Source organism: Muscardinus avellanarius (genome assembly GCF_963383645.1).
Source record: "Muscardinus avellanarius genome assembly, chromosome: X".
Classification (NCBI taxonomy): domain Eukaryota; kingdom Metazoa; phylum Chordata; class Mammalia; order Rodentia; family Gliridae; genus Muscardinus; species Muscardinus avellanarius.
The window spans coordinates 48,971,664-48,993,744 of record NC_137792.1 but is presented as its reverse complement, the minus strand read 5'-3'; positions in this window follow the sequence as shown (position 1 = coordinate 48,993,744).

Sequence of the window (22,081 nt, the reverse complement as noted above, 5' to 3'; positions counted from 1 at the left end):
ACAAAGTCAGAGTAAAATGGAACTGAGGGAATTAGCCCTTATGCTTGATTGCAGATCCAAACCAGTTGCTGTAAACCGCATATTATTCTGGGACCTTCCTGCTAAACGGGAGTTATGACTTTATTACGCAGAGACCTTAGGAATTCAGCCTAACTCCTGTGCCGATAATGCACTAGAGTACATCCAGCCACCATATGAAACATGACATTTTCCAAGTAATGGGGCATGCTAAAATAGTAGCTGGTCAGATGCCTGTTTTCACTTATCGATAAGAACACACAAACAGGAATTAAACTCACCTACCATGCTAGGGTTTACAAAACCTCGCTCTCAAATCATGTGCGTTTGAGCAAACCTCTCCATAAGAAGGTGGGAGAGGTGCTTTTTAAGGTTCATTTTGGCAGGAGAGGGAACTGGGCCCCAAAGACAGAAAGTTGCCTGTACAATTCCGATATTTAGTAGAGTGCGCATGCAAAACTCTCGCCTCGCATTCCACTTCAGGGCCAGGTCTCCTTCCTCTGTACCTCATTTTTCTTCATGTCCACTCTCTCCTGTCCCACCTGCTTTTGGAGAGCCATTTCAGAGAAGTCAAGGTTTCAGATATCCCTGGCACACCACTTGAAAGACTGAGCTGTCTCCCCTGTGTCCTGGATTCCGGCACTAGTCCTATGGAGGGGAAAAAGGCACCTTCGCCTCCATGAGTCTGTACCCCCTGTCCCAACCCCTGGTAGCCCTCCATCTGCAACTGACCAGAAAAGAAACTCTGCTGTGGATTCAGTAGGAGCATTTTTTTTTTTTTTTGGTGGTACTGGGGTTCCTGGAAGCCCTTCTACCTCCGGGCTACACTCCCAGACCTATTTTTACATTTTTATTTGGAAACAGGGTCTCCTAAGCCAGCGTGCTCGACTGGCTTCGAACCTGCGCGATCCTCCTGTCTCTGCCTCCCAAGCGCGGGGATTACAAGCGTGCGCCACCACGCCCGGCATTTTTTTTTTTTTTAACCCATGCTGGTGTGTTACAAAATGCTTCGAAGAAGGTAGGAGGAGGATTTGATTTCTACTGCTTAAAAACATTTCTTCAGGCATCGTCTTAGGTAATTTTGCAGTTAGATACCAAACACCAGCCTGCAGCACACACTGACATGGCAGCAAATAAGTCAGGGCAACAGAGCACTTAAAATCAATTGGTCTAACCAAGACGACTCTGTATGAGCACAGCCACGGTAACACATTCCAACTTCTGCTCTCTGGCTTCTAGTCCACCGTGTGCTCACTCCAGGTCCTGTAAATCCATGCCTTTGATGTCTCTAGTGGTTCGCCCTTTCTCCCTCCCTCCCTCCCTCCCTCCCTCCCTCCCTCCCTCCCTCCCTCCCTTCCTCCCTTCCTTTCTTCCTTCCTTCCTTCCTGCCCACTCAGCTTTCCTTGGTGCTTCTCACATTTGCCCCTCCCCATTCTGATTTCTGTACCTGTGCTCATTTTCTCTCTCGTTCTTGGTGTGAACCCCACCTGCCCACCTGCCTTTCGTTTTCAGGCTCAGAATCCTTTCCCACTCTCTTTTCGTAAGCACAACCCTACCCTCGTGCCCCCCCCTTCTTGCTAAAGCCTGCGTGTGCTTTGTCTTAGTAAAAGTAGATTCTCACTTTCATATTCCCTAAAGACCTGACCACACAACCTCAAGGAGGGAAGATGTGTTTGCTCAGTTGTTTGGACATTCTGATTTCATTCCACGTGAGGCCCGGGTCTACAGGAAGCAGGGCACAGTGGCAAGAAACAGGGAGCACACTGTCTCTCCTCCTCACATCTTAGAGCCTGCAAGCAGAGAAAGCCAGAAATCGCGGGTATTCCAAGACACAAGACCAATTCTTAAGGCCATAATAGCCCTAGAGAGCAATCTTCTCCAGTCACACACCAGCAGCTTGGGTTACCACCCAGATAAATCCGTTTTTGTCTGCCAATTATATTACAACCCTCGTGACTCAATTTCATAAGCTCTGAACACCCTTTTATGAGCTCTTCAGGTGACATTATACATCTAAATATTACTTTCTGCCCCTGGCCCCTGCAGAGCTCATGCCCATTTCAGAAGGAGAAATGATTCAGTCCATCGCCAGGAGTTCCCAAAGTCTTGACAGTTTCAGCACATTCAAAGGTCCCAAAGTACAAAGTCTCCTCCCAGACTCCAACTGAACTCTTGACTGTGAGCCCTTGTAAAAGAAAACAAAAAACAGCCGAGCGTGGTGGCACATGATTGTAGTCCCAGCATTTGGCAGGCTAAGACGGGAGGATCGTAGTTCACAGATAGCCTCGGCTACTTAGCGAGGCCCCTTGCAACTCAGTGAGACGGCCCTGTTTCAAAATTAAGAAAGACTAAAAACTAGGGCTGGGGGTGGAGCTTGGAGAAGTAATGCCCCTGGGTTCCATCCCCATTATTGCAAAGCAAAAACAGCAAAGTTACATTGTGTAAACTTTTACATTCCAAAAAGTAGAAATGGGACCACAAAAAAAATGGAATGAGACCAAAAGCAGATCAAAATTTGGTAAGATAAGTATTTAATCTTTCATCTTCATTTCTGGCCTCCTTGGCACATGGCAGTGTGGTTTGATCTCCAAGGGGCCCTGACAGTCCTTCTCCTGTGGCCTTGTTGATTGCAATGGACTGCATTCTGGCTTTTTCAGCTTGGCTCCATTGCTCACAGCTCTCAGCCTTTCCTCATCGTGGTTCCATGTTTCTGACATTTCTAAATCACAAGTTTTTTTTTTCTTATAACCTTGTCTTCACCCTCACAGCTTCACACATTGCCCCATTTGGGCCTGCCTGCAGGAATTATGATCTTATCACATATTTGCCAGGCTTTCCAGACCTTCCTTTTAAATCTGGTGGGAATCCTCTATGACCCCCCTTTTTTCAGCAAAGTCAGAATTACATGAGTTCTATGAGCATTATGATCCACCATTACCAAGAAATTTCAACTATCTTACTTTCTTTCACCATACCATCTCTTTGGGCCCTAGGTTTCTTTCTGGCCAAACTGCATATTTATAAAGACTCTTTGATTCACTCTGTTCTTGAATTTTGGCATTTCAATTGGCTGGATGCAGACAATCAATATTCATAAACCAGTTTGACACAAGGAAAATTCTAATAAGTGTTTTTCCAAAATATAATATGTGTATCCTCTTCTCCATTTACCTATAGATTCCTTTTTGCCCTCCAAAATCTCCTGAGCACAATCTCTACAATCCACATTTCTAGCCACATTCTGGCCCTTCCATGTTCTTCTCACAAACAGTTCCAATGACTCACAAAACATGAGGCCAGACTTAGATATAGCAGTGACTCTCACTTCTCATATACTAGTTTCTGTCCTAGTTCACATTATCAATGCTGTACTGCAAAATACCTGACCACACAACTTAGAGGAAGGAAGATTTATTTTCATGCAGTTTCTTGAAGGTTATTGGCTCAGTCCACGTGAGATAGGACTCTATGGATCTCATGGCATAGCAACAGGAGGCAGAGAGAGAGAGAGCACATAGGTTCTGTGCCTCGCATTACAGAAGTTGGAAGCAGAAAAAGTAAGGGTATTCAACAATAGAAGCACAACATCTAAGGCCACGCCTTCTCCTGCCACTCCCTACCAGTCTAGGTTACCACCCAGATAAATCAATGATATTACAACCCTCATGACTCAATTACATCAACTCCAAACACCAACTTATGAGCTCTTCAGGGCACATTCTTTATCTAACTATAGCACACTTTTAGCCCAATATATAATGACTTCCTAGTTTTTCCTATATCACTTTTCTATGTGTAAGGTTTTCTGTTTCACTCTTAGTTCCCACTAGGTTCTAAGCTCACTATATATCACAAAGAAACAAAACCTTTAAGTTTCTTATCTTGGTTTCCACTCTGGGTACAATGGGCCTGAAGCAGTGCTGGCTGGACAAAAGACCTCCATAAACATTTGCTTGTGGGTTATATATGTTTTTGTATTCTATTATAACTGACTATATCTTTATCTTGATTTCCTTAAAGTTCCTAGCAGAGCGCTAGGCAGAAATAAAATGCTAACTGGATTCAGCATGATGGACCAAATATGTCATACTGAATACGTCCTACCAAATCTTGGTTGTTCTTATGACATTAAGAAAATTTTTTGAAGTTATCATGGAGAATTATAAAACTTTCTGGGTATGCTTTTATTTTATGCAATTAAGAAAGGCTTTGTAAAAATTAATATTAATACAGTATGACTTATTATTTTAAGCTCAAGCTAAAATTTTCTGAGCCCATTGCATTATTTTTATTTAAATTATCAAATTCTGTTTGTCTCTGTTTCCTGTTGTACTTCTTTGCATATATCCTTTGAAGTACATTATTTCATTTTTATTAGTCTGTACCAGTCAGCGAAGTTAACCTAGGTTTAAATACACTGAATGGTCACTGGGCTTATCATTTATAAATTAAATCCTTTACTGTATCTTCAGCCACATAATATTGCTGGATTTAAATCAGTAGACTATATCCAGGCCCTATTTTATTTTATTTTATTTTATTTTATTTTTCAGTACTGAGGATGAAATCCCAGGGGCATTCTACCTCCGAGCTCTATCCCCAGCCCTACTTTTAGTCTTTATTTTGAAAAAGGGTCTCACTGAGTTGCAAAGGGCCTTACTAAGTAGCTGAGGCTGTCTGAGAACCACAATCCTCCTATCTTAGCCTTCCAAATGCTGGAATTACGAGCATGTGCTATCATGCCTGACTCAGTACCATTTTAAAGGTAATGCCATTATCTAATATGAGGAGTAAAATTTTGTTAGCCTAATAAGGGAAGAGAAATTATAAGGCCCTAGCAACAAGAGAGACTCTGTGTTTGACCCAGCTGTGACCCCCATAGTTACTGGAATTCCCCCACTGTGCCCAAAAAGGCAAAATTGTTTAGAGTTTGCTTCCCATTTTGCACCAGCCTTTAAACACTTTTTGTGAAGAAAGTAACGTCAGTGGAGAGTAGCATAGACCAACATCCTGCTTACCCTATGGTCAACATTCTGGAAAACGAGCCCCACTCCAGAAATAACCCCCCAACACAGGCCAATCAGAGGATAACAGGGTCTTCAAAGTTGTAGTTTTATCAGACAATAGCAATGGGTCTCCCGGCCCCCCCACCCCCCGCCTCAGCCACCTGTGTGTGGCTTTCGCCTTTAAAAACCCTTATGTTCAGCTTTGGTGAGCAGCTCTGGACTGACTGCCACACTGAGTCCCTAGTCTGGGTAGTCCGTTTTTTACTTAGTTAAATAAACTCATCTTTAAAGTTTGGTTTGTGCTCTCTTTATCCATTCCTGCAACATCAACCTGGGCACAACAAAATACCTCAGTCCCCTTTCTTACTAATTCACATGCAGCTGTTCCAGCATAACATCTCACCTATAGATCCTGCCTGTTATAGATTCACCACCCAAAATAACCGAGTGAGCCAATTCTTTGAAATAAATATTGATTTATTGATTTTGTTTCTTTGGAGAAATCTGGCTTTAGACTTTTGCACCTGATCTAGTTCTATAGAACAGAATCTTTTTTAAAGTTTTTTTTTTTTATTGGTGTGTTGTAGTCATGTATCTGAATGGGGTAAAAGTTTCACATATTACTCATTTAGCCCTTTCCTAATTTCCTCCCCATTCCCTCCCCCTTCCCTCTGAAAGATTCTGCAGAGGGATGCTGTGTAAAAACATGAGAGGAGGTGACCAGAATGTGTGGTACCAGCTTTTAATCAGGCACAGAACTCTCTTCTCAGGGATGGGGGCTGGTCAGCAAAGGGGCCAGTCCCAACTGACCAGCGGGGCCATCCGAGGCTAGAGTGGAAATGCTTCTCCTTTAAGGCAGATATCTTGGGGTGGGACTAAGCATTGGAATGCTGCTTCTCTCACGATACTGCTTGTGGAGTGGACTCTCCACCTCCAGGGTTCCGTCTCCTGCACTTGCAGAGATCACATGGGGAGAAGGGAGGGACCAGACCTGTCATCCTGGCCTTTTGGTGATAATGGGCAGAGACCGAGTCTTAAGCTACTTCCTGCTGTTAGGGGGCATCATAAGGAGGCCCCTTTGCTGGGAGAGGTCAGGTCCTCGAGAAGTGGTTAGGTGGGAGTATGGCTGCAGCGGAAGTCAGAGGTTACCCTGAATACCTTGGTGATGTGTGTTCAAGGAGACTTTAAGAGCTGAGGAGCTATTAAAATAAAAGGCAAATCATGAGAGTGAGTCCCAGGTTGGACAGCAGCCCTTTTAGGTATGAGGTAGATTGTTACTAGATTTATTAATATGATAGCAGCATTTTCCCTGAGGAAGACATACACTGCCCTTTTAGCAGTTTTTTTCATTAGACCAGAATCATTAATAGCAGCATTTTCTATGAGAGAGACACACACCACTCTCTTCAGCAGTGAGTGGGTTTGGGTCTGTCTGGTCAAATGAAAACATGCTATTTGGTCAGGAGTGTCAGTAATGGATTTCAGAGGGTTTAATACGTATGGCTGTCTGGCATCTGGAGAGGGAGAACACTGTAGTATGTAAAGAAGTAGACCTGCTAGAATTAAAAAAACATTAAAGAGAATTATGCTTAGAAAAATGAAGCTTAGTAGGTCCTGACACTGAGCAAGGGAATTTGTCATGAGGCTTTTGTAATGTAGCCCTTTTTAGCTGGGTAAGATGATGCCATTTGGGGTCCCCCAACAGTTTGGCTTCAGTAGGTGTAGTGAGGATCATTGTAAAGGGCCCAGTCCACCGTGGTTGGAGATGTTTTGGTTGAAGCGACTTGAGGAGGACTGGATCCCCTGGCTTAAGGGCCTTGACTGCTGGGTGTGGGGTTGCTTCTTCAGTCCCAGGTTGCAGAAGATATTGGTCAGCATGTTACCTAAGAAGGTGCCTGAGAAAAGACAAGGGAGATAGGAAGTCAAAGGAGGGGTGTCTGAAGGGAGAGTGTGATTAAGTGTCCTCCTCTCCTAGGTGACGCTCATCGCCCTGAGGGCTGACCCTCCTCTGCTGGCCACAGGGCAGCTATCAGGGCTAGGGCTTGTAAATCTGCCATCTGGTGAAGTCAGAGTGCATGCTCCACTTCTGCCTGTTCCTCTCTGGAATTAAAAACTTTAAATGCCTCAGCCTTTCTTAATTTTCTCCAAATATCAGGGGCTGATTGCCCAATAAAATGAGTTGCCAATACTACTGAGCCTGCCTCAGAAGATGGATCTAAGTGGGTATAGAGGATAAAAGCCTCCTGCAACCGATTAAGAAAAATAGCTGGGTTTTCATTTGGACCCTGGGTCATTTCCTTAAGCTTATCATAATTAACTGCTTTGTGGGAGGCATCTAGCATGCCATCAAGAAGGCATAGTATCATGTGATTTCTCTTTGTTATTCCCTCACCCCTGTCATTATAATCCCAGTGGGGGTCCTCAGAAGGAACTGCAGCTGTTCTGGTAGGGAGCTATGGGTTGTTTAGGTGAGACTGATCGGCCTGCTCCCTGGTGGCCTTTAGAATACAGTCACACCTATCTGGAGTTAAAAGAAGAAGTTAAAATGACATGACGATCCCCCCAAGTTAAATCATATGCTTGTACGATATGTTGGAATTCCTTAATAAAACCAGAGGGTTTGGCGGAAAAAGAACCTAGTTTCTTTTCAAGTTGAGCAAGGTCATGGAGGGAGAAAGGAACATGGACATAGACAACACCTTCTGCACCAGCCACCTCATGAAGTGGGGCCAAGGGAGAAGGGGGGATCTCTGGAACGCGTACGGTGACCAACAGGGGTAGGTGAGGGGAGGTAAGGTTTGGTCCCTTAAGGGAGGAAGGTGGGGGATAAGGAAGTGGGTTAGAGTGAGAGGCCTCCCTGGAATAAGATGGTGGCCGCGGTGGTAAGGAGAGATCTTGTAGGTCAGGCTCGTCAGAAAATGGGGCCTGTAACTTGGCCAGGTCAGACTATGGCATCCACATGTTGCCACAAAATGGTGACTGTGAGTCATCAGAATTGCAAGCCTGTGACCCAGAAAGACCACCAGGTGGCACCTGTGAGTTGCCATGTGGCAACCAAGATGGCGATTGTGTCTGGCAGGAATCTCCAGCCAACATGACTCAGAAGTAAAGCCAGGAGGAGAGGAGAGGGAAAGCCAGGAATGCAGGCAAAGAAAAGCCTGTACGTAAAGCACTTCTGACCATTTATCTGACTGTTTGCAAAAGTTACTGAGATCAGTCAACATCCTAAGATCCAATGTACCTAATTCAGGCCACCTCAAACCATTACCCAACTCATAAGTAGGCCAGACCTTTGTGCAGAAAAAATGAGCCGCTCAGGGCACAGTTCCCCAGATAAACTCAGAGGCTGGAGATTAACCAGAACATGGCCTAGTGTGGACTGGAAGTTGATTTTGGATGGCTGGCTTCCCCCCATAACTGGTCAGTGGGTGAGGATGAAAAACAGGAAATGGGCATCTCCCAAAATCCTGCCTAACGTCAGGAAACAGGGCATGGTTGTGTTTGAGAAGGATGTCTCCATTCTCTTTACATAACTTCAGGGTAGCCTGGCAACCCCAGGGAAGCTAAGATCCAAATATTTGGATTTTTTTAACAGCTGTGAGCCCAAGTCTGGAAGAGGCTAAAAGCCGGAACCCGCTTGCACAGGGAAAGGGAAGCTTACCATAATGGAGTGCTGTCAGCCAGTGCTGACTATAGCAGAAGCGCTGAGAGGCTGCAGAGTTGAGGGCGCAAGGCAGAGCTATTGGGTGGAAATGGGGCTGGATGGGACAAAAGATGGCCTCTGGGACTTGGCTGGGTGGGATTCAAGATGGCCGCTGGGGCTTGGGGTTAGTGACTTGGTGGAATTAAAATGGCCACTGGCTCTTGGGATGACTATCTGACTGGATATAAAGATGGTCGCTGACTCTCAGGGCGAGTGTCACTGGATAAGATGGCCTCTAGCTCTTGGGGCAAGCGGCTTGCTGGGTAGGATGGCCACCAGCTCTTGAGGCAGCAGTGTGATTACCAGGCCTGTGGTATGGAAATATAATGGCTGCCAGGTGCCTGGTAGACGCTGAGGCTGGGCCATGTGGTGTGCGCTCTTGCTAGTCTGACTGGAGTGGTCTTGAGTCCAGGTCGGGCAAGCCTGGCAGGTATGGGTGCACGGGGCATGTGGGGAGCTGAGGTGCAGGAAGCTGGAAAGAGTTCGGCCTGGGTCGGTGGAAGTTCTAAGCACCGGTGGAGGCGGAGGGAGCTCTGAAACTGCGAGGGCGTCAAGTGCCGAAAGTGGTGAGCGTAGAGGTAGTGCTGGCAGGAGGTGCAAGGAGCTGCAGTCGCAGGGTGCAGAACGGGAAGTGCAGAGAGTGGCGGTTCTTGGTCCTCGGTCCAGTCAGGCACAGGGTGGCAGATCCAGTGCAGTCACAGAGCTATGACGATGACCACGGGACACACAGCACAAAGGTTGTTCAGGCAGGAGGCAGATCCACGGTTCTAGCCAAGTAGAACACTCCACAGGGGCAGATTCGGCAGGTCAGCAGGTCAGAGAGTTGAAGAAGACAGGAAAAAAGTCATAAAAATATAATTATAAAAATAATAAAAAAATTGGATGCTTTGTTTTCTTAGTGTTGAGTTTCTTGAGTTCTCTGTATATTGTAGATATTAGTCCTCTATCGGAGGTTTAGGTGGCAAAAATCTTCTCCCATTCTGTTGGCTCTCAATTAAAGTTCTTGACAGTTTCCTTTGATAAAAAGAAGCTCTTCCGTTTCATGCAATCCCACGTATTGATTCTCCTTTTAATTTGTTGTGCCTTTGGGGTCTTGTTGAGAAAGTGTTTATCTGTGCCTATGTGTTGCAGTGTTGGAGTGATGTGTACATGTATATACACACAAGTTTTTACCCCAATATGATGTATGAATATAATGCACCAATAAAAAATAATAATAAAAAATAGCTGTCTCGGGTTCGGAACCATATTGAAAGATTCTGCGCAGGGATGCTGTGTAAAAACATGAGATGCGGCCAGAATGTGTGGTACTATCTTTTAATCAGGAACAGAATTCTCTTTTAGGGGATGGGGGCCGGTCAGTAAAGGGTCCAATCCCAGTCGAGGCCAGAGTGGGAATGCTTCTCCTTTAAGGCAGATATCTTGTGGGTGGGACTAAACGTGGGAACACCACTTCTCTCACAATACTGCTTGCAGAGAGGATTCTTCGCCTCCAGAGTTCTGCCTCCTGCACTCACAGAGGTCACGTGGGGAGGGGGGGAGGGAACCAACTTGTCACCCTCCTTCTCATGTTTGGCTTAGTGGCTAAATTTGATATGTTTGTGAATATACATCTTTTTACAATAGAATCTTTTTTGTGTGTGTGAGTCTGTGGATGGAACCCAGGGGCATTTGGCCTCCGAGCTACACCCTCTGCCCTATTTTTTATTCTTTATTTTGAAGCAGGGTCTCACTGAGTTGCAAAGGGCCTCACTAAGTACCTGAGGCTGTCCGCAAACCACAATCCTCTGGTCTCAGCCTACTGAATGCTGGGATTACAAGTGGGTGCCACCACGCCCGGCTTACAATAGAATCTTAATAAATTCTCTGCAATTTTTTCTGGAACTTTTGGAACTTTATCTCTAATTTGATTACATTTAAAAACAGAAAGGATGCTGTACTGGTATTGGAAAATTGCTTTGATATTAATTTCCAAAATGCAAAAAGCAGTCAGAGCTTGGGTGCTATATAGGCACTCAGGCAGGAAGGGGTAGTAGTTGTCACACTGCAGAGCTCCTCTCTCTCTGGCCTTTGTTCTAATGAATAAACCTATAGTAAGAATGTAAAGGAAATGAACGCCATTAGCCTTAAAAGCCCTAGAGACAATTGAATATTTTAGCCCTATAATATGTAGAGGTAATCAGTGCCTCTGTTTACTTCCTCTCTTTGTGACCTGGTCTGGGTCACAAAAAGTACCCATAGTTGCTTGGCGTGGTGGCTCATGCTTGTAATCCCCGCACTTGGGAGGCCGAGACAGGAGGATCGCGCAGGTTCGAAGCCAGTCATGCTGGCTTAAGAGACTCTCTCTCTCTCTCTCTCTCTCTCTCTCTCTCTCTCTCTCTATATATATATATATATATATATATATATATATATATATACCCATAGTTGATGAGCAATTAATAGAGCCCAATATAATAGAACTGAAAACAAGGTAGATTATTCACCCCTGCACTTAATAAATGGACTGTCCAGAGGCAAAATGGCACCATCTGGCAAAAAAATACGTACTAGCTCATTGCCTTGGTAATGTTGATAAGAACATACCAATACAAAATCTAATTAAAGGCTGGGATGGTGAGGGGGACAGAGTCCCACTTGTGGGTTCTCCAGTGTGACCCAGGCATGATGCTTTTCCTTCTCTTTCCTTTCTATTTCCTACTGATTTTGTAATAAAGACTTGTTAAAACTGCACCAAGCTGTCTATTAGTTTCAATTTCCCCATTCAACAAATTTTATTTGAATAGAGGAAAAAAAGTCCACAGAGCTGTTACAACCGTAACAGATGCTATTTTTAGTAAAGAGAGTAGCATGATGTGGTATCAGAGGTACCCAGAATGTCACCAGTGGATGATCAGACACTTAGGATTCAATCGTTTTGTTAACCATGTAAAAATACTTTTGACCATTTTTGCCAAACAAAGGAGTAGTTGTTCCCATCATAACTAGACAAAATTGGAAAAGTGAAGAACGAGATCAAGAATTCAGGTTTTCAAATTGCCTGCTCAAGGGTAGCATGAATGTCCTGAAATCTGTAATGTATTTCCTAAAAGAGACCTTCATTACCTTTTCCGATATGGCTGACTTTAACCTGGAATTTTCTCCTGTGACTGAATGAATGTCAATCAAATTTAAATCTCCAACTTGAAAAGTACCTACTGTTTAAGTGAGATACTTGATCACTAGTGAATGAAATCCTGAAAATTTGAGTAGGGAGCCTTGGAAGACCCTGGTTTAGCTAGGGATATTGTGCACCTAAATTTTCAGAACCTTCTTTTTTAGTAGATACAATCTCCCCAACCCTGGTAAAAGCAGCCTCTCCACCTTACTTCTGAATATTAACTCACATTTCCTTAGGAAACTATAATGTCCACATCTGAGGCCTTTTTCTTTCAGGACACAGCCAACATTCCATTGAATCCATACCATAACCCCCTTTGCTTCTAGTCCTATATCTAGACTCAGGTATTAGCAGTTCTTTAACTTTATTTTTTATTAATTTTATTTTATTGGTGCACTATAGTCTCATAATGTGGATCATGTTGACAATGGCATATATTCACACAGTACTTGGTGACCTCTCCTCATCCCGCTTCCCCTTTTCCCTCCCTCACAATACTGAGTGTACAGGTTAATAATGTTATATTCACATGTATACACATATTCGAATGTAGCTTTTTCATTGATTAACCTCAGCTTTCTTCCTCCCCTACTCCTCCTTTATGGCTTTGCTGAGGTTTCCCCTCCATTATCTGGATTCCCTCTGGTATCCCTAATACTCACTAGCTTGAGAATATTAGAGAAAATATATGTCCCTTCCTTTCTCTTCTTGGCTCATCTCAATGTTCTCCAGGTCTTTCCATCTCCCTGTGAATGATATGGTTTTGTTCTTTTTTATTGCTGAGTAAAATTCCATTGTGTGTATTTCCCATAATTTTTCAATCCATTCATCTGTTGCTGGAGACTCAGGTTGGTTCTGTATTTTGGCTATTGCAAATTGTGCTGCTATGAATGTGGGTATGCATATGTTACTATAGTTCTCTGACTTCAACCCCTTTGGAAAAATACCCAGGGGTGGTATAGCCGGATCATATGGTGGATCCTTTCCCAGTTTTCTAAGAAATTTCTACAGTGATCTGCAACTGAACTAGTTTGCACTCCCACCAACTGTGTAAGAGTTTCTATTTCCCTACATCTTCACCAGAATTTGTTGTTATTTGACTTCTTTATGTTTGCCACTCTGATTGGGGTTAGATGGAATGTCAATGTGGTTTTGATTTGCATCTCCCTGATGTCTAATGATGTTGAACAGTTTTTCATTTATCTATTGGTCATTTGTATCTCTTCTGTGAAGTGTCTGTTCAATTCAGTGGACCATTTCTTAATTGGGTTATTTGTTTTGGTAGTGTAGAGTCTTTTGAGCTCTTTGTATATTCTGGATATTAGCCCCCTATCAGAGTGGTAGCTGGTAAAGATCTCCCATTCTGTAAACTTTCTCTTTAGATTCTTAATGATTTTCTTTGATGAGCATAAACTTTTTAGTTTGATGCTATCCCACTTGTTAATTCTTGTTTTAATTTCCTGGGCTTTGGGGGTCTTATTGAAGAAATTACTACCTGTTCCTTTATGTTGGAGTGTTGAACTTATGCCCTCCTTTAATAGCTTCACAGTCTTTGGTTTAATTTCCAAGTTTTTGATTCATCTTGAGTTAATTCCTGTGCATGGTGAGGGGTAAGGATTTAGCTCCATCTTTCTACAAATGGATAGCCAGTTCTCCCAGCACCATTTGTTGAAAAGGCTGTCTTTTCTCCAGCATGTGAGTTTGGCCCCTTTGTCAAAGATCAATTGACTAAAGTGTGTGGGTTTGTTTCTGTATCTTCTATTCTCTTCCATCAGTCTGTGTGCCAGATATTGTGCCAATAACATTATGTTTTGACTAATATTGCTCTGTAGTATAATTTGAAGCCAGGGATTGTGATGCCTCCTGCATGCTTCTTATTGCTGATAATTTATTTGGCTATTCTGGGTGTTTTCTTTCTCCATTTGAAATTCATGACTGATTTTTCTGGGTCAATGAAGAATATCATTGGTATTTTGATCGGAATTGCATTGAATCTGTAGATCACTTTTGGCAGAATGGCCATTTTGATGATACTTATTCTGCCTATCCATGAGCAAGGGGGATCTTTCCCTCTTCCAAGATTTTTTTTTTGGTGGTACTGGGGTTCCTGGAAGCCCTTCTACCTCCGGGCTACACTCCCAGACCTATTTTTGCATTTTTATTTGGAAACAGGGTCTCCTAAGCCAGCGCGCGGGGCTAGCTTCGAACCTGCGCGATCCTCCTGTTTCTGCCTCCCAAGCACGGGGATTACAAGCGTGCGCCACTACGCCCGACAAGATTTTTAATTTTTTTCTTTCTTGTTTTAGAGTTTTCATTGTAGAGGTCTTTAATGACTTTGGTTAGGTTTATTCCTAGGTATTTTATTGGTTTTGAGATTACTGTGAATGGAATTGTTTTCTTTATTTCTTTCTTCCTGGATTCATTGTTGGCATATAGAAAACCAACTGATCTCTTTAGGTTGATTTTGTATCCCACCACTTTGCTGAATTGGTTAATCAACTCCAGTAGTCTTTTGGTTGAGTTTTTTTGGGGGTCTTCCAGATATAGGATCATGTCGCCTGCAAACAAGGATAATTTTAGTTTCTCTTTTCCTATTTGAATTCCTTTGATAGCTTTCTCTTGTCTTATTGCTGTTGCAAGAGTCTCAAAGACTCTATTGAAAAGAAGTAATGATAGTAAGCATCCTTGTCTTGTTCCTGATTTTAGGAGGAATTCTTGCAGCTTTTCCCCATTCAATATGATGTTGGATTTGGGTTTATTGTATATTGCCTTAATGATGTTGAGTTATATTCTTTCTATTCCAGTTTTATGCAGTGTTTTAAACATGAATGGGTATTGGATTTTGTCAAATGCTTTTTCAGCATCTACTGATATTATCCTGGGGTATTTGTTCAGTTCTACTTCTGTGTTGAATAACATGTATTGATTTTTCTCATGTTGAACCAGCCTTGCATTTCATGGATAAAAACAACTTGATTGTGTTGTACAATTCTCTTGATATGGTTTTGAATGCATATAGCTAGTATTTTCTTTAAAATGTTTGCATCAAAGATATTGGTCTATAGTTTTCTTTTCTTGAGGTATCTGTTTTTTGGTCTTGGTATTAATTTGATATTGGCCTCATAGAAGGAATTTGGAAGAATTCAATCTCTTTCAATTTCCCTGAACAAGTTGTGAAGTATTGGGATTAGTTCTTCTCTTAAAGTTTTGCAGAATTCAGCTGGAAACCCATATGGGCCTGGGGGCTTTTCTTTCATGGCAGAATTTTTATTGCTGTTTTTATTATTATTTTTTGCTTGCTATTGGTTGGTTTAGGCTTGTTATGTCCTCTTGGTTCAATTTAGTTAGCTTATATGTGCTTAGAAATTTATCACTTTGTTCCATGTTTTCCAATATATTGGAGTATAAATTTTTAAAATAATTTCTGATACTCCTTTGAATTTCCCCAATGCCTGTGGTGATGTCTCCTTTTTAATTTCTGATTTTAATGATCTGAGTTGATTCTCTCTTTTTTTTGGTAAGGTTGGCCATGGGTTTGTCAATCTTATTAATCTTTTAAAAGAACCAGCATTTTGTTTTGTTTTTCCTTTGAGTTGTTTTTTCATTCTCTATTTCATTTATTTATGCTCTGATTTTAATTATTTCCTGCCTTCTGCTGACTTTGGGATTAAACTATTACTGTTTTTATAGGTTCTTCAGATGTGTTATTAGGTTGCTTACTTGGTGACTATGTTCTTATTTGGGAATTCAGTGATATAAACTTTCCTCTTAATACTGCCTTCAAATTGTCCTATAGATTGTGGTATGTTATGTCTCTATTTTCATTTAATTCCAAGACTTTATTTCTCTCCTTATTTTTTATCTTACCCACTCCTCATTAAATAGTGTATCATTTAATCTCCATGTATTTAAATAGTTTCTTTTGATCTTCCAGTTGCTTATTTCTACTTTTATTCCATTGTGATCTGAAAAGACGCAGGGAATTATTTTATATCTTTTGAATTTTCTGGTGCTTGTTTTGTGGCCTAGGATGTGATCTATTTTGGAGAAAGTTCCATGGGCTGCTGAGAAGAAAGTGTATTTTGCTGTTCATGGTTGAAATATGCTGTATATGCTACTAGGTCCATTTGGTTTATAGTTCTTTAGTTCTTAAGAGTCTTTACTTATCTTTTGCCTTGAAGATTGATCTAGTTGTGTGAGTGGTGTTTTGAAGTTTCCCAATATTATTGTATTTGGGGCTCTTTGAGATCTGATCTCCTGAAGGGTCAGTTTTACAAATGTGGGCATAAATATTTACTCTACACATTACACTATACACATTTGGGCCATAAACATTTACTATCATTATGTCTCCTTGCTGAATCATTCCTTTTAATAAAATGAAGTACTCTGCTTTCTATTGTTTGATGTGTTTAACTTAAAGTCTGTTTTATTGGATATCAGCATTGCTACCTCTGCTCATTTTTGGTCTTCATTAGCATGATATAACTTTTTCCATCTTTTCACTTTTAACCTATGAATATCTTTCGCTATAAGGTGAGTCTTATAAGCAGCATATATTTGGATTATGTTTTTAATCCACACTGCCAGTTTATGTCTTTTAATTGGTGAGTTAAGTCCTTTGATGTTCAATGTTTTTATTGAGATATGATTTTTGTTTCCTGTCATTTGTGTTCTATATTCTGTTTGATATAAAGTTATTTCTTCTTTACATAGTTGCCTCACTGATCTAATTTGTTTCTTTTCTAATTCTGAAATTTGTTTCTTTTTTCTTCTTTATGATTTATTTCTTTAAGTATTTTCTCTAGTTATGGCATAGTATTCATAAATTTTTTGAGATTCTGCTCATCTTGAAACACTTTAATTTCTCCATCAATTTTGAATAATAACTTTGCTGGATATAGCAGTTTTGGTTCAAAGTTGCTTTCTTCCAGAGACTGGATTACATCATACCAGCCTCTCCTAGCATTCTTGACTCGGTGTGACTTTTATTGTTTTGCCCCTGAATATCATCCATTTTTTTGTTCTCACTGCTTTTAATATTCTTTCCTGAAACTTCTGAAAAGATGGAGACCAAGGGAGGCATCTCATACAAGTTCTGCTGACTCCTGATCGCCATTGCTCAGAAACAGTATTCTACAAAGCCAGAAAATACTATCAGTAAAGGAATAAAAATGATAAATACAAGGGAAAGGGAAAAAGAAGATTAGAAGCCCAACCAGAGAGCAGAAAAGAAACCCACCCACCTTGTGGCAGTCAGCACTATGGTGGTGCCATCTTGCCTCACAGCACCAGATTCCAGAGACGAAAAGGAAAACAAGGACCTGAAGTGAGCAGCTGAAGATCAATGGGGTTGTAAGCTATCAGTCTTTCCTGCACAAACACTGTCTACAACTTCCAGCAGTGGCATCTGACCTCACCACGCCCTCTAGGGACCCAGAGTGGAGCTCAACACCGGAAAAGAAACCCACCCACCTCGTGGCCAAGGGTGCTGTGATGGTGCCATCTTGCCTCAATGCACCTGATTCCAGGGACGATCAGCAAAACATCCAATGACCTGAGGTAAACAGCCGCAGATCAAAATTTTAAGTCATCAGTTCCTCCTGTTCAAACACTGGTTACAAGTTGCAGCAGCTGTGGCCAAGCTCACCACTCCCTCCAGAGATCCAGACCAACACAAGTACTAAAATTGTAAGTGAAGCTCCAGTCACCTCAGGAGAACTCCAAGCGTGGAGCCCCCAGGGTCTCATGTAGTTATGATAAATTACTTGGGTCTGAGACTTTGAGGTTCAACCCAGCGAAGCAGTAGTGGTGGCTGATATTACAACACCCTCCAGATATCCAGAGTTCTCATTAACACCTAAGTGAAGTCATGGTTCCCGGGAAAACGCCCAGCCTGGCACCCCAAAGACTCAGGCAGCCACGATACACTCCCTGGATCTGAGACTTTGTGATTAAACCTGTAGAAGGTAGGAGTGGGGTCTGCTGTTTGACATAGCAGAGGCTCAGAAAGACTCAGGCTCTGATCAGTGGAAATTGTGGGGAGAGACCTACGCTTAACACTAGACCCAATTAGTAGGATCTCTGGGATCACCAATGACTACCCAATTGGTGAATGGGGAGAAGTCAGACCAGCCAAGCCCTAGCAGAGACTCTTATATTGAGTGTGGTCTCAGAAGCATATGACACCAATAGAGACAGGGAGAGACTGAGACTTCAAATCTGTGAAAAGCATGACCTGCAATTAACTATAGATCCAGCCCCATTGATACTGACATTCTGCATAGACTGAGAAAGACTCAGAGAACCAGACTCACAGCAGGAAAGGTGATAGTGGCATTCAGTATCTGCACAGGGACTCCAGAGGCCTTATCTGCTGAATAGTCATTTATTTGTAGAGTTGCATTAATTTGTTTTGGGGGTTGTTTTCGTTTTTTTTTTTTTTTATTCTTTTGTTGTGCATGAATGTGTATGCCTGGTTTTTTTTACCCTTTTCCCAAACCCTCTCCAAAATATCTTCACTTACACTTACATACTCAATTCTTTCTATCCTTTTTCTATCTTTTTTCTTCTTTTTCTCTTTCCCTTGTCTTTTACTAAATCTACTTCATATGACTATGCCAGAAATTCTACTTTATTTATTATAATACTACTACATTTTCACTATGTCTAATCTCTAATATATACTACCTTACCAAACTCATATTCTCATTCTATTTGACCTTATCTGAGGCTTTATCCTATTCTTCCATTTATAACTTCACTTCCTTCATCACTCAACCTTCACTATTGAATAAAACACAACTTGCCTTTGGATATACCAGCTGACACCTAAAGACTAAGAGAAATCTATCAAAAGCAACAGATACAAACTTCTGAAATTATGAGAAGGAAGAATAACAAGGAAGCAATGAACTCCCACAACCCCACAATAACAGAACCTGATAACACAGATTTGCAGAGATCTCCAGAAGGTCAAACCAAGAATGTAACTGTAGAACTAATGTAGGGCTTTCAAAAAGAATTTAGAGAGAAACTGAAAGAAATAAAGACTACAATCATGAAGTGAAGGCATCAATTCAAACTATAAACAATTGAGTAGACCACATGGAGAATAGAATCTTGCTCCTAAAAGATGATCACTTCAAAAATAAATGCATAGTATATAACAATAGTCAAAATTTAAGCCCCAAACATAGGTGCAGCTACTTTTAGAAAACAAACTCTTTGTGACATTAAATCACACATAAATCCCAATACAATAATACTGGGAGACTTCAACACCCTTCTCATACTATTAGACCGATCTTCTAGACAAAAGTTCAGTAAAGATACCTCAGACCTACGGAACACCATTAATCAAATGGACCTGTTAGACACATATAGAATACTCCACCCAACTACAGTATAGTTTACATTTTTTTCAGCTGCTCATGGAACATTCTCCAAAATAGATCACATCCTGGGCCACAAAGTGAGCACTAGCAAATTAAAAAAATGTGACATACTTCCCTGCATCATTTCAGACCATAATGGAATGAAACTAGAAATCAACTATAAGAAGACACAGAGAAACCACATAAACATGTGGAGAATGAACACCACAGTTCTGAATGATGAATGAGTCATAGAAGAAGTAAGGGTGAAATAAAGAAATTTCTAGAAACAAACAAAAACAGAGATATATGAAAACCTCTGAGACAGTTTGAAGGCAGTATTAAGAGGAAAATTCATAGTACTGAGTGCTCACATAAGAAAAAAGAAAATCATCAAATAAATAACCTAATGACACAGCTCAAAGCCCTTGAAAAACAAGAGCAATCTAACTCCAAAGCCAGTATAGAACAGGAAATTATTAATATCAAAGCAGCAATCAATGAAATAGAGAATAAAAAACAGAACAGAAAATCAACAAAACCAAAATTTGGTTTCTCAAAAAAAGTTAACGAGATAGATAAACCAACCAACTTAACAAAAAGAGATAACCAAAATTATGAAGCTAAGACATGAAAAAGAATATATCACTACTGACAGTGTAGAAATCCAGAGGATTATCAGAAACTACTTTGAGAAACCATACTCCAACAATATAGAAAATCTGGAGGAAATTGGCAACTTTCTAGATAGATCCAACCTGCCTATAATGAGTCAAGAAGATATGGAAAATTTAAACCAATCAATAGCAATCAAAAAGATTGAAACAACAACAAAGAGCCTACCATCAATGAAATACCCAAGACCAGATGGTTTCCCAAATGAATCTTAAAAAACATTTATAGAAGAGCTAATCCTGATACTCCTCAATTTCATGAAATAAAAAGAAATGGGACTCCCCCAAATAAATTCTATGAAACCAATTTCACATTAATATAAGGAAGGAAAACTGTAGGCCTATATCTTTGATGAACTTGGATGCAAAACTGCTAAACAAAATACTAACAACATGCATTCAGAACCACATCAAGAAAATCAAACACCATGATCAGGTAGGGTTCATCCTGGGGATGCAAGGCTGATTCAACATATGAAAATCAATCAATGTAATTCATCAAATAAACAGAATCAAAGACAAAAATTACATGATCATTTCGATAGACACTGAAAAACATTTCATAAAAATCCAACAACCATTTATGATAAAAGTACTGCAGAGAATTAGAATAGAAGGAACATATTTCAACATCATAAAGGCAATCTAAAACAGGCCCACAGCCAACATCATATTAAAGGGGTAAAAACTTTGATAATTCCCCCTAAAAAAAGGAACAAGACAAAGATGTCCATTATCTCCACTTCTCTTCAATATAGGCACAGATTTAAAATGTTCTCAAAAAGACCCCAAAGTCACAAGAAACTAAAAGGTGCATCTATACACGTGATTGCATGAATCTGAAGGGCATCTGTACAGCAAAGGAACCTGTCAAAAACCTCAACTGAAAGCCAACAGAATGGGAGAAGATTTTTGCCAGCTACTCTTGTGATAGAGGACTAATATCGAGAATATACAGAGAACTCAAGAAACTCAGCACTAAGAAAACAAATAACTCAATAAAAATGGGCAAGTGAATTATATAGACACTTTATGAAGGAAGAAATTCAAATGGCCAATAAATGCATGAAAAAATGCTCAACACCATTAGCAACCAGAGAGATGCAAACAAAAACTACCCTGAGATTTCACCTAACTACAACTAGAAGGGTAATCATTCAAAACACAAACAACAACAAATGCTGGGAGGATGTGAAGAAGTGGGAACTCTAAAACATTGTTGATGGGATTGCAAATTAGTGCAACCACTTTGGAAAATGGTATGGAGGATCCTTAGAAGAATGGGAACAAACTTACCATTTGATCCAGCAATAACACTTCTGGGTATCTACCCAAAAGAAAGGAAACCAAACTACCAAACTAATGCATGTGTATCTATGTTCATAGCTGCAAAATTCACCATAGCCAAACTATGGACCAGCCAAGATGTCCATCAACAGATGAATGGATTACAAAACTGTGGGATATGTACACAATGGAATTTTACTCAGCCATAAATAAAACACAATGACATCACTTACAGGGAAATAGATGGAACTGGATGACATTATGCTAAGTGAGATTAGTTAGTCGCAAAAAATAAAAAATCAGATGCTTTCCCTAATATATGAAAGCTAGGGAGAAATGGGTAACAGGCTCTAGATAAAGAAGGAGACTCTATAGATGAGCAAATAAGTTGACTTAACTGAGGGGATGGGAAGAGAGAAGAGGAAAATTCTCTAAAGCATATGATGTACTTTAACAAAAATATCAAAGTCAATCACTAATACAAGCATTAAAAGGTGGGAGGGAGAGGGAAGGGTGCAGGAATTGGGTAAGGGCTAATTGGGTGATGTGTGCATGTGTATCTTCATCATCTTTTATCCCATTAAGATATATGACTACAATGCACCACCAAAATTTTTTTTAAAAGATTCTTTCCTTAGCCTCTATGCCCGTCATTTTGATTATTACGTGGTTTGGGTAGGTCCTTCTTTGATCTTGTCTTAACGGTGTTCTTTTTTTTTTTTGGTACTGGAGATGGAACCTAGGGTTACTCTACCTCTGAACTACACCCCAACACTGATTTTTTATTCTTTATTTTTAAACAGTGTCTCAATGAGTTGCAAAGGACCTCACTATATAGATGAGGCTGTCCGTGAACT